At 34.9% G+C, this 11,554-nt stretch overlaps 1 long non-coding RNA gene across 1 annotated transcript in view; it reads right to left on the bottom strand.

Moving 5' to 3' along the window:
- The window catches only part of LOC112607312, a 283,004-nt gene that overhangs the window by 252,315 nt on the left and 19,135 nt on the right, over nt 1-11,554 (bottom strand). The window contains exon 3 of the long non-coding RNA XR_003115761.1: nt 7,307-7,382. This is a non-coding gene — a long non-coding RNA (uncharacterized LOC112607312). The remainder of the gene's footprint in view (nt 1-7,306; nt 7,383-11,554) is intronic.

Genomic DNA, 11,554 nt, shown 5'->3' with positions numbered 1-11,554 from the left:
AAAAAAAAAAAAAAAAAAAAAAAAAAAAAAAAAAAGCACAACCCATTAGTTTAAAGATACATAGGAACAGCCAAAGATGACAAACAAACATAAAATTCAAAACATGGTAGGGAAAGGGAATAGGCACTGAAACACATAAATCAGTGTTTTGAATTCTTTTTCTCTGTGGGTATAATTGTACCTTAGTTTCTTATAATGATTTATTGAGGTAAATATTCTGTATGGTTTAACAGCTACAGCTTCAAAGTGTCAGGCACAAGCTCTCCTTTATTCATGAGGCAGCTGAGTACTGGGATGTGAATTCGCTTCTGTATTCTGGGACTTGGCAAAGTTTGTTTTTAAGGTCCTTATAAAGAATTCATGTTGATGCAGTCTATTCAAATGTGAAAAACACTGTGCTGTAATGAGTGAAATAGAAAACCTTTACAGTAATTCTGGAGAAAAAAGTAAATAAACTGAAGTAAGCCACACAGAATTACTTTCAGCAAAGTAAAGAATGCCCCTGAGTTCATCTTAATCCACTTTTTCAGATTTAGGGATGCCTACAAACCCCCTTCATCAGATGGGTGACTAAACTGGGAACTGAATCTAGTATCAAAACAAAAAGAAAATAATCAGAGAGAAATAGAATTAAGTCTCTGTCTATAATATTCAGATAAGAAAGTCTTTTGGGTTGATTTTCAATTTGCACATGTTACTGCTCTGAGACCAAGGTATGTCCAACAGCAAACAGTAATAACAGTCACACAGTAGTTTATTAAAACTACCATATAACAACTTTATAGTTTGGAAAGGGGAAACAAGTAATTTACCAAATATATTTCCTTTGAAAGTACCATGCCAATAGAAGTTATACATGGATATTTAAGGCATAGAGACCTAATGAAACCTTGAAATTCATTGAACTTATGTTTGTTTATGTCAAGTCTTTCAGCAGAAAATTCAGATTTTTGCCAAGAAATACATGTGCCTTAGATGTATAAGCTCAATATGAAATAAAGATTTGACCTGCCTAGACAGTGGTCCTCTGATGCATCCACATTCCTATGCATCTGCCAAAGTGGCTTTATGATTCCCCACAAAGTAGTTTGATAGTTTGAGGGTATAGGTGCCAAGTAAAAGTAAATATTAAAAAATTAAAACACATAGTTTAAAAATATACCTACATTTTTTGTAAAAACAAAAATGTAGAGAGAAAAGATTCTCTCATTTCCAGACAATGTATCTTATGCTTTCAAATTTTGTTCAATTGAGGAAGTATTTTGCATTATTAGAGAGAGATCTCACTAATAAATGGCTTTTACCTTCTTGCTAATTCCCTTTATAATTAAGAATTACCTAAAAACTCTGCCTGCTGAAAGCTACTCATTAAATTATAAACTTTTTCTTTATCCTCACAGAGCCTAACATATCCATGCGTGGGGTAGATGATTGGTAAATAAAGACTTACACCAGATAGCAACTTATTAGTTTAAAATGGCTCTAGACAAATTTTATTACTTTTCAGGTAACATATTTTTCTCCCCAGAATAATAACTTTTTCACACACAAAAAAATCGCTAAACAAATATACTATAAGATGTGATGTTTTGACATTACTTTCTGGCAAAACACTTACTAATTTACTCAACACAACTTCTAGTCAGAGAATATCATCTGGAAAAATATGCATTGTGTACCATGTTTAAATGACCCAAAATGTTTTGCATTGCCAATATAGAATGAAGAAGTGGCATCTTGTACAACTCTAAAAGTAGCTGATACAGTTGGATATTTATCCCCGTCCAAATCTCATGCTGAAATGTAAATCCCAGCGTTGACAGAGGGGCCTGGTGGGAGGTGATTGGGTCATGGGGGCGGATCTCTCATGAATGTCTTATTGCTGTCCTTGTGATAGTGAGTTCTCATGAGAATTGTTTTTTTAAAAGTGTGTGGCACCTGGCCAGGCATGTTGGTTCACACCTGTAATCCCAGCACTTTGGGAGGCTGAGAAGGGTAAATCACTTGAGGTCAGGAGTTCAAGACCAGCCTGGCCAACATAGCAAAACCCAGTCTCCACTAAAAAGACAAAAATTAGCTGGGCATGGCCACAAGCACTGGTAGTCCCAGCTACCTGGGAGGCTGAGGCACGAGAATCACTTGAACCCAAGAGGTGGAGGTTGCAGTAAGTTGAGACCATGCGACTGCACTCCAGCCTGGGCAACAGAGCAAGACTCCGTCTCAAAAAAAAAGAAGTGTGTGGCACCTGCCCCCTTCTCTTGCTCCCTTCTCACCATGTGAGAAGCCTGTTCCCCCTCTGCCTTCCACCATGAGAAAAAGCTCCCTGAGGCCTCCCCAGAAGCCAAGCAGATGCCACTGCCATGCTTTCTGTACAACCTGCAGAACTGTAAGCCAATTAAACCTCTTTTCTTTATAAATTTCCCAGTCTCAGGTATTTCTTTAAAGCAATGCAAAAATGGCCTAACACAGTAACTTTCTGTGCTATAACTTCAAGTTAAGTTCATTTAGCCAAGATAATCGAGCTCCTAAAAGTCTAAAAAAAAATTGACGCAGAAAATGGTGCAGAAAGAAGAATGCACCTTCCAAAGAATGAACATCTCACACTCCTCCTCTACCAGCCATCCATTATCAATTCTTTAATTCATTCAGCAAATATGATAAAACTTTATTACTTTATAATTTATGTATAATCTATATTTATTTACTTTCAAATGCTATTTATTACTTATTTAAGCTTGCTTTCATTATTCACCAAATGCCATATTTTTCTGTGAAAAGAGAGGGTATCTTGGGTTGGTATAAAATGCATTATAATTTTTCCTATTAAAATTAATGAAAATATTTTCTTTTTATAGCTTTTCACTAAAGAGCAGAATTTTCCAAAACAAATTAACATCTTGAAGGGAGGGATAGGTGTACCCTATTCAAAGTTTCTAAAAGTATCATAAAACTAGAGAAGAAAAGAATTAATATCAACTCTGCATCCCATATTTTTCAGGTAGTATTCAAGTAAATATGTGTTAGTTGATCAATCCTTAGAATAACTCCATGTGAGAAGTACCTTTTGAGAAGGTGAGAAAACTAAGACTCAATGATGTGAAATGAAGTGTTCAAGGTCATACAACTAATAAGTGGACGAGCCAGAACTCAAATCAAACATTGCCAAGTCCAATAGCCATTTCTCTGTGCTTATCTTCATTTATCATCAGCATTCAACAAAATCATCAACTTCCTCCTTCTTGAAACCCTAACCTCTCTTGCCCTCCAAATACTGTATCTCCTGGTTTATTTCATCCTTATTAAGAGTTACTACCTCTTAGCCTCCAGTGTTGAATTTACCTCTTTTACCTGACTTTTAAGTTATAGGGTTCCTTGGACTCAGGTCAGAGCCCTCTGAAATATATCTCTTTTCCTGGATGATCTTATCCATTCCCATGGATTTGAATACCATCCCTATATTGATAACTGTCAGATATATCTATACTTAGCCATGACTTCTGTGAGTTTCAGGTTTGACTGTCTACCTACTGTATTTCTTGGTATTTCCACATATATATCTCAAAAACATTATAAATTTACTGTGTCCAAAGAAAACAATTAACAAATAAATCATGATGCCTACCCACCTGAATCTGTCTGTCTCCTCCCATTTGGGTAAACAGAAAATTTGTCCATAAGTTGCTCAAGCCAGAAACCTAAGAGCCGTCTTTTTATTTTCCTTTGCATTATCCCCAATTCTAATCCATCAGCAAGTCCTGTTGTTTCTCATTCTAAGATATATCTTGAATTGCTCCATATCTCTTCAGTTCCACCTCTACCACCTTAACCCAGTTCTCACCTGAACTATGCAACAGCTGAACTATGCATTATTATTTCTCACCTGAACTATGCAACAGCTTCTCATTATTTCTCACCTGAACTATGTAACAGCTTCACTTCTACTCTTGACCTCCTCCAATCCATTCTCCATACTGTAATAAGAGTAAATGTCTTAAGACATCAAATCAGTCACTCTCCTGCTAAAAGCCTGATAGCAGGCCAGGCACAGTGGTTCATATCTGTAATCCCAGCACTTTGAGAGGCCAAGGCAGGTGGATCACTTGAGTCCAAGAGTTCAAGACTAGCCTAGGCAACATGATGAAACCCCATCTCTATAAGAAAAGAAAAAAATGTTAGCCAGGCATGGTGGGCCTGTAGTCCCAGCTACTGGGGGGTTGAGACAGGAGGATCACTTGAGCCTCGGAGATGGAAGCTCCAGTTAGCCACGATCGCGCTACTGTACTTCAGCCTGGACGACAGAACGAGACACTGTTTCAAAAAGAAAACCCTACAATGGCTTACTTTTAAGATAAAATCTTAAAATGGCACTTAAGATTAAATCCAAACTTCATTTCATGATCTAAAAGCTCTGCCTATCTTTCCAACCCCAACTTATGCCAGTCTCCCCTCTTTTCACTATACTCTAGTAAATACTGATTGTGTTTCTTTTTTTTTTTTTACCTCAAAATGTTATCTGTTTCTTTTTTTCCATAAGTTATTGGGGTACAGGTAGTATTTAGTTACATGGATAAGTTCTTTAGTGGTGATTCGTGAGATTTTGGTGCACCCATCACCTAAGCAATATACACTGCACCATATGTGTAGTCTTTTATCCCTCATCCCCCTTTCACACATCCCCCCAAATCCCCAAAGTCGATTGTATCATTCTCATCCCTTTGCATCTTCATAATTTAGCTCCCACATATCAGTGAGAACATATGATGTTTGATTTTCCATTCCTGAGTTACTTCACTGAGAGTAATAGTCTCCAGTCTCATCCAGGTCACTGCAAATGCTGTTAATTCATTCCTTTTTATGGCTGAGTAGTATTCCATACACACACACATACACACACACACACACACACCCCCCACAGTTTCTTTATCCACTCATTGAGTGATGGGCATTTGGGTTGGTTCCATGATTTTGCAATTGTGAACTGTGCCACTGTAAACATGCAAGTGCAAGTATGTTTTTCATATAATGGCTTCTTTCCCTCTGGGTAGATACCCAGTAGTGGGATTGCTAGATCGAATAAATGGTAGTTCTCCTTTTACTTCTTTAAGGAATCTCCACACCATTTTCCATAGTGGCTGTACTAGTTTTACCTTCCCACCAGCAGTGTAGAAGTGTCCCCTGTTCACCACATCCAAGCCAACATCTATTTTTTTTTTTAATTATGGCCATTCTTGCAGGAGCAAGGTGGTATCACATTGTGGTTTTGACTTGCATTTCCTTGATCATTAGTGATATTGAGCATTTTTTCATATGTTTGTTGGTCATTTGTATATCTTTTTGAGAATTGTCTATTCATGTTCTTAGTTACTAGAACACACCAAGCTCTTTTCAGCCTCAAGGCCATTTCACACGCTGTTCCCTTTACCTAAACCATTTCCCCATTAATTACCTAGCTAGCTCCATCTTACCCTGAATCACTACCTTTTGAGGCAGACCCACATCATACTGTCAGAGTCCCTTTTTTTCCTTATGGCACTTATTGTATTTTATAATCGTTTTATGTAGTTGTCTTTTTGTTGTCTACCAAACTAGAATATAAGCTCCATAAAGGCAGAGACTAATTAGTTCAATTATTTATACTGTTAATTGTTATATTTCCCATGCCTAGCACAATAAATAATATCTCTCAATAAATACTTGTGAATGAATGAAAGCCAGGTGTGACTGATTCCAAACAAATATTCTCTCCCTATATTATGCTGCCACCTTAAAGGATCTTAGAAATCGTCTAGCCAACTCTCTTGTTTTACAAATAAAAAACTGAAATCCAGAAAGACAAGTGATTAGCCCAAGGTGACACAGAATTAACTGACAGAGCCACAGTGACCCCAGACTTTCTGATTTCTGAATCAGATTTTTTCTTAGACAGCACATGGCCTTATGCTAATAGGTGCATCCAAACTATACCTAAGAAATTTTCTGCAAGTATGAGGTGGCCAAAAATATCAGAAAAAAAATTTAACAAGCATTTACAAGCTAATATAAAACTAGAAAAAAGTACAATTATAATGGTAGTATACAATGCATTAGATTACCAAAATCTTTTACTAAATTGTTTTTAAAAGAAAAATTTGAGAATATAGACAAAATAGTCCTCTATTTTACATTATATAAATCATTTACTTCACAATATAAACAACATTTTATTTCATATGGATAATACATTCAGAATATGCCTGCTTAGAGAAATCATACATTTGCTGTTGTGGAAACAATAAATAAATAATAAAAAATTTTAAAAAGGAGAAATCATACATTGTTCCTAAAAATTTAAGTTTCTTAATAGCTAGTAACTCTAAAATTCATATAAGTATAAAATTTGCACAATGTTGAAACTAAACAAGAAGTCAAGCAAAGTATCTAGAGTTAATAGATAAAAGATAAAAGAAGGAACAGCCAAACCCAGGAATCCTACACTGCCTACTTCCAGAATTCAGTCACTGGTCTGCAAAACACTAAACCATGTACCAATTTACTCAATCCATGAAGCAATGCAGTCTACATTGTCACAACTACACTTCCCCAGCTCCTTCCACTCCTGCAGAACTCAAATCAGGTAGCTACTAAATCATCTCAAGTTGCTCCTGTCATGTGATGACCAATGGAGAAAACTGTGATCCAACTTTTCTTTGCCAAAAATGTTTTACTTCCCCACTAAGCACATGGTGTTCATACTCACGATTCTACCCAGGTGTGAATATGTTTTTTAATTTGCATAATAAAAAACTAGAAAAAATAACCTCCATCATGAACCACTTAATTGTTAAAAACATCTATGTCTCCATTTAACTCCTTCCTCATCTTCCAAAGAATTCTACATAATTTTTCAAAAGTATTAGAAATAATAAAATACAAATTATTTTACTTTTAGCATTGCAACACTATTTATTACTACAAATGATAATTAGTTGAGCTATCTTATAGTTCAAATAGGTTTATGTAGACTATCCTAGTGAACAAGAAATTATGTACAGCATTGTTGTATGGAAAAAAAAAATCTGCTTCCATGGAACTTTTGTTTGATTTCCAACTTCCCTAAAATTACTAAACTTTCAAAGTTCTTTTCATACAATGTCATGTTCATTGTTTTTCCCTCAGAAAAATTTCCCTCATAAGAAAGAGGTTATTACAAATACCTTTGTTATTTACCTACCAGTTGTTCCAAATGTTGTGTCTTTTAATTTTCATTAGGTCTTTTACGTCTACCAGATGTGTCTCTTGCTGCTGCTCATTAGAATGAGTAAATTACCTCAGTATATACTGGACTTCTGTAGATTTCAAGGCTCTGATTTAAAAGTTGTCATTTAGAATCTGGCAAAACACTCCTGTTGGAAAAGTTTCAAAAAATAAATTTCAGTACTTTGGAGCCCTTTCCTACTCCAGAAACTAAAAAATCCTGTGTCAAACATAGATTAATGACCCACTATTAGAGCATATTACAGTGGAATGTTACTAAAAGCATGAGAAAATCATGTTTACCTTGTACAGCATGGGACCTGCTCCCATTCTGTTATGGAAAGCCTAAACCTGCATTGTCCAACGGGATAGCCAAAAGCCACACGGGGCTCTTGGGTGCTAGAAATATGACTAGCCTTAATTGAGAAGGGCTGTAGTATAAAGTACACACCAGATTTTTGAAGAATATAATCCAAAATATCTCTCATTAGTAATTTTTACAAGTACATACTGAAATAATACTATTTTTGATATATTGGGTTCTAATACATTAGAAACATGAATTCCACCTGTTGCTTTTCACTTTTTTTAGTATGACTACTAGAAATTTTTAAATTACATACGTGATTCACATTTGTGACTCAGATTATATTTCTGTAGAATAGCACTGTCTTGCTATAATAAATAAGATTTTTATAGTTAAGTTAGTTTTTGGTGTTTTATTTTCCCCAAAGAAATAGTTTATGATTAATGTGTTGTGGATAGCCCACAGGAAGCAAGGTCCTTAATGAAAACTTAAACTTTCAATGAGAATTAGAAAGAAAAAAAGAGGAGTGGGGAATAAAAGAGGAACAGAAACATTGTAGGAACAGATAATAAACATTAACTTCCTCTCTACTCAAAGCAAAAAGTACTATATATTCAAAAACATTGTAACAGCTAAAGATGTTTATTATTATTAAAACACTGCTTAGCAAGGAAGTAAAAAACAGATAAAAACAATAGTTTAATGGTTTTGAAGTTTTACTTTTTTCCAACTACTCTCAGTTGAGGGAACAAAAATTAGCAAAAAAGAAAAAAAAAATCAACTGCTTTTCCCTGTGTCAAATGATAGGTAGTAAGAAATTCCGAAGTTCTAGTCTCCAAAGAATAGTACTATAATGTTTTTTTAAATAAGCATCAGAGGCCAGGCATGGTGATTCATGCCTGCAATCCCAGCACTTTGGAAGGCCAAGGTGGGAGAATCAAGTACAGGCCAGGAGTTCAGGGACAGCCTAGCCAACATGGTGAAACCTTGTCTCTACTAAAAATACAAAAAATTATCCAGGCATGGTGGTGCATGCCTGTAATCCCAGCTACTTGGGAGGCTGAGGCCCAAGAATTGATTCAGCCTGGGAAGCGGAGATTGCAATGAACCGACATTGTGCCACTGCAGTCTAGCCTGGGTGACAGAGCAAGACTCTGTCTGGAAAAAAAAAAAAATGCATTAGTAGTCAGGTGTGGTGGTATGCACCTATAGTCCCAGCTACTAGGGAGGCTGCCAGAGGATCACTTGAGCTTAGGAGTTGGAGGCCAGCCTGGGAAACAAAGAGAGAACCCATCTCTAAAACAAAACAAAAAAAGGCATTAGTAAGGCTGGTCAGTACCCATATATCATTTTCTTCTGAGAAAGTTCACTTGCTTCATATTAGTGATCATTTCATTTCAATGGTCATAAAGAAACAGTTCAAATTTTATGGTCTGAGCATATGGGAGTATAAATTGGTACAAGCAGTTTGGAAAACCTTTTGGCATCATTATCTACTCCTAAGCATATCCCCAACAGTAACACATGCACATTTATATAAAAAAATATACAAAAATGTTCATAGCAGCGTCATTCATAATAAGACAAAAATTGGAAACAACTCACATACCCATCGACAAATAAACTCATACAATGGCATACTATATAGAATAAAATGAACCAACCACTACTATAAAACAATAATGATTCTCATAAATATAACATTGTGTAAAGGAAGCTAGATATAAAAAATACACTGTATGATTCTATTTAAATAAAGCTCGAAAACAGAAAAAAAAAACTAATTTATGATCTTAAAAGTCAGGATAGTGACCTTTGAGAGGGTCATAGTAATTGGGAGGGAAGGAAGGAGTCAGCAGCACCGAAAATGTTTTATTTCTTGACCCAGGTAGTGGTTATACAGATATGTTCATTTTGTGATGAATGAGCTATATACGCTTATGATTTGTATACTTTTCTGTATGTCTATTATGTTTTCATCAAAATATAATTCAAAAAATAAAATCTATAGTTATACTAAAATTTCATTTTATATTATGAATTAAAATATTTGAAATTAGTAATATTTTTGCTAAATTGTTTTTTAAATGTGGTTTTATCCTTAAGATTACTTTCATATTTATTAAATTCATAGAATCACAGAGCATTACAGATGGAAGAAACTTAGAATAAACTAGTTTGACTCTGTGAGAAGTTAGGTGACTTGGCCAAGATCATATCAATATCAGTAATGAGACTAAAATGTAGAACTTTCATATTATATTACAGAACTTTTTAAGTTTTTAATTTCAGAGAGTTAGACTCCATTAGAAAGAACTAGGATTTCTTCTGAAATCTTGATTTATAATGCTAAAAGAAAAAAATCTACAAGTCACCAAATGTTATTCATTTTTCTATTTCTTTGATAATAAAACAATGAATAAATCATAAAACAAGGAAGGAAAATCATTCTTGGCTGTTTGGAGAGGAACTGTATAAGAATTGGTAACCTATGTCCTTCGTACATCTTTTTGAAACTTATTCTTCATGAAGACAGATATAGAACATTTGTGTTCAATTACTGTATTAAAAACAGCATAGTCTCAATACACACTACCCTCTTTCTCTTACTTTTTGCAGCTTGTTTGTAAACAAGTTTAGCAGTAGCACAATCAAGAAGTATTGATTCCTTCTAGAAATGCACCTACATTTGAGCTATACACAATTCACAAAAATTCAAGGATATAACCACTTATTCTCCTCGTTTCCTTCAGACTTTAAAATATGGCAACTCTTCCTCTTTGTTCTTTTTTTTTTTTTTTTTTTTTTTTTTTTTAAGCTTTTCTTCTGGCTCAGAAACGTAAAATAAGCTATGACAACATCCTTTATATCTATTCTTTTCCTGTTTTTCTTTTTTTTTTTTTCTTTTCCAACCATTTTGTTTTAGGGGAGGGAAAAGAAGGAGAGTTCTAAGAAAAGCTTTTTGTAACAGGTTCAAAAGTATAAAAGCCATTTCAAGCTCCAGACATTTGTAGCCTTTATTTCTTTAGTCCTTGAAAGGGCTTTTTAAATGTTAACAGCTAAGATAGGACTGCTTTCCTATACTGATGTTCCAGGCTTCATTTCCTTTGTAGTCTTGAGTTCCTCCCCATCCTCAATCCCCCAGTAACCTCCATGCAGGCTTCCTTTTCAAAACAAAACAAACAACAATTTTTATAAAAAAATATTTCATTCCTCATGATATACATACAAGCAGACTTCTAAGATCCCATACACAATGGACACCTCTAATGATTTAGAGAATTAAAATATTTTGCTTGAATTTCTTCCATATTTGGTGATTTAATGTGACCATTTATGCTTTCATTTCTAAAATAATGACATGTCACCTGCAAAGTTATTACAGCTAAAATAGCTAACAAGAAGCTTTGCTGACCCCCTCTTCAGGAATGCTGAAATGTAATCTTCAAAAAATATCAGCCAAAACATGTTCATTTATGTATTTAAATTTTTTAAATCAGTATGTACATATGATCCTGGTTCAGAAATAAATTGCATATATGCCAAGAAACAAGTCTGAAACACTGTATTCCAAGGTCTTAATAGTGATTACTATTCCTGAGTGGTGAGATTATAAATGTTTTTATTTTTAAATTTTATTCTTGCTTCTGAATATATTTTAATTTATCTTCAGTGTACATGCATTGTTTGTGACGATGGAAAATATTACTCTTCATTTTAAAAAGAAATGCTGTTTTCTTATTTTTTAGCACATCATATAGGTACTTTAAAACATCCACATATATAGGCTGGGTGTGGTGGCTCATGCCTGTAATCTCAGCACTCTGGGAAGTTAAGGGGGGTAGATTGCTTGAGCACAGGAGTTAAAGACCAGCCTGGACGCCAGGCGCGGTGGCTCAAGCCTGTAAACCCAGCACTTTGGGAGGCCGAGACGGGCGGATCACGAGGTCAGGAGATCGAGACCATCCTGGCTAACACGGTGAAACCCCGTCTCTACTAAAAAATACAAAAAAC

This window comes from Theropithecus gelada, chromosome 14, assembly GCF_003255815.1.
Source record: "Theropithecus gelada isolate Dixy chromosome 14, Tgel_1.0, whole genome shotgun sequence".
NCBI classification, from domain to species: domain Eukaryota; kingdom Metazoa; phylum Chordata; class Mammalia; order Primates; family Cercopithecidae; genus Theropithecus; species Theropithecus gelada.
This window is presented reverse-complemented; position numbering and strand designations above follow the sequence as displayed.